This window comes from Equus asinus, chromosome X (genome assembly GCF_041296235.1).
Source record: "Equus asinus isolate D_3611 breed Donkey chromosome X, EquAss-T2T_v2, whole genome shotgun sequence".
NCBI lineage: Eukaryota > Metazoa > Chordata > Mammalia > Perissodactyla > Equidae > Equus > Equus asinus.
The window spans coordinates 78,292,302-78,294,371 of record NC_091820.1 but is presented as its reverse complement, the minus strand read 5'-3'; the positions used below and the strand labels follow the sequence as shown (position 1 = coordinate 78,294,371).

General features: G+C 43.2%; 1 pseudogene; it reads right to left on the bottom strand.

Annotated features, from left to right (window-relative positions):
* Nucleotides 1-306: 306 nt before the first annotated feature.
* On the bottom strand, nucleotides 307-1,635 carry LOC139039740 (tubulin alpha-1C chain pseudogene; annotated as a pseudogene).
* Nucleotides 1,636-2,070: the final 435 nt, after the last annotated feature.

Here is a 2,070-nt window from a genome sequence, read left to right as displayed (position 1 = left end):
TATTTGTGGCTTCTTTCTTTCTTCTTTGTAGATCTAGTTAAATATTTCTGAATTTTGTTGATCTTTTTGAAGAACCAATCTTAGTTTCATTGATTATTCTCTATTGTTTTTCTACTTGATATTTTATTTATATCCACTCTGACATTTACTAGTTCTTTCCTTCTTCAAGCCTTAGGTTTAGTTTGTTCTTCTTTTTTTAATGGAAACATCACATGTTGACAAGTTAGGGCCATAATGGATAGCTTTACAGAAAAACAGAAATAAGACAGTCCCAAGAAAACAGAGTGTAAATTTGCAGCAGACAGGTTAATGCTCTTCAGCCTCATCTTCTCCTTCTAGCACTATCCACTCCAACTGCCTCATAATCCTTCTCAATTTCAGCCATTTCTCAGGGGGCTAAGAAAACTCTCCTTCCTCCATGCCCTCATCCACATCCCAGTGAGCAAAGACATAATTGGTATACCTTGGATCAAACTTATGGCCCAGGAAAGCCCAGGCCTCAGCGATGGCTGTGCTGTTACTCAATTTGAAATATTTGACCAGGTGTCCACCAGGTACCACAGCAGGAGGCTAGTAATGAGTGCCAAATTAGAAGCTAGTGGGACATAAATTCACAAACTGTATGGTGTGCATGGTCTTGATGGTGGCAATGGCAGCACTGACATCTTTGGGAACCATGTGACTATGGTACAAGAAGAAGCAGGCCATGTGTTTACCATGGTGAGGGCCTCAGTCTTGTTGACTGGCTCAAAGTATACCTTGTTGATCTCTGCTACAGTAAGCTGTTCATGGTAAGCTTTCTTAGAAGAGATGACAAGGGCATATGTGACCAGAGGGAGGTGGATGCAGGAATAGGGCACCAGGATGGCCTGGAAGTCTGTCAGATGAATATTCAGGGCTCCATCAAATCTGGAAGAAGCAGTTAGTGACGGAGGACACAGTCTGACTAATAAGGTGGTTAAGGTTAGTATAGGTTGGGTGCTCAATATTGAGGTTTCTATAATAGAGGTCATAGATGGCCTCATTTTCTACCACAGAGGCACAATCGGAGTGCTCCAGGGTGGTATGGGTGGTGAGGATGGAGTCATGGGCTTCAACAACAGCTGTGGAAACCTGGGGGTGCTGGGTAAATGGAGAACTGCAGTTTGGACATCTTGGCATCACCTACAGAGAAAAGTGCCATCTGTAGGGAGGTGGACTAAGAACCAGTTGCCCTGCAAAGCTGTGGAAAACCTAGAAGCCCTGAAAACTTTTGCACTGGTCATGAGCTTATGAATTCAGTACATGAGGAGGTCACTGATCTTACTAATGGTTGTGCCTGAAGGCATAGTTATTGTTAGCATCTTCCTTGTCTGTGATGAGCTGCTCAGCGTGGAAGAGCTGGTGGTAAGTTGCAGTGTGAATTTCATCAATGACTGTGGATTTCAGGTCTACAAACACAACCCTGGGCACATGCTTGCCAGCAGCTGTCCCACTGAGGAAGCTGTTGAAGGAGTCATCTCCTGCCTCAATGATCTTGTCATTTGGCATCTGACCATTGGGCTGGATGTCATTTTCCAGGCAGTAGAACTCCAAGCAGGCATTGCCAATCTGGACACCAGCCTGCCCAAGGTGAATGGCGGTGCATTCATGCATAACTTGGAATTGTAGGACTCTGCAAGGCTGGAGGAAGTGAGGAACAACAAGGATCTCTCACTGCCGGAGTCTGGAAGAGAAGCAGTGAGAGGCCTATTGGCCATGAGGCACCCTATATAACCCTTTCTGGGCCATGTTCATGGAGGGCAGGCATCGGACAGGCTTGGTCTCCTTTTTGTCTCTTTTTGTTTGTTTTAGAAAGAAAAAATTCCAGTTTATTATTGCTTTAAAAAAGGCAAATATTTACCCAATTGTTCAAGCAGGCTTATATAGATAGAGGTATTTCATTTTAAAATATATATGTGTGTAATTTTTCTACCACAGTAATTCATTTCAGGAGAAATTTCATTATGTATCTTTTACAGAGCCCTAAAACAAGAGAGCCAAAGTATTAAAATAAACACGAAGGTGTAGAAATGCTTCAGGCCAGTTCCT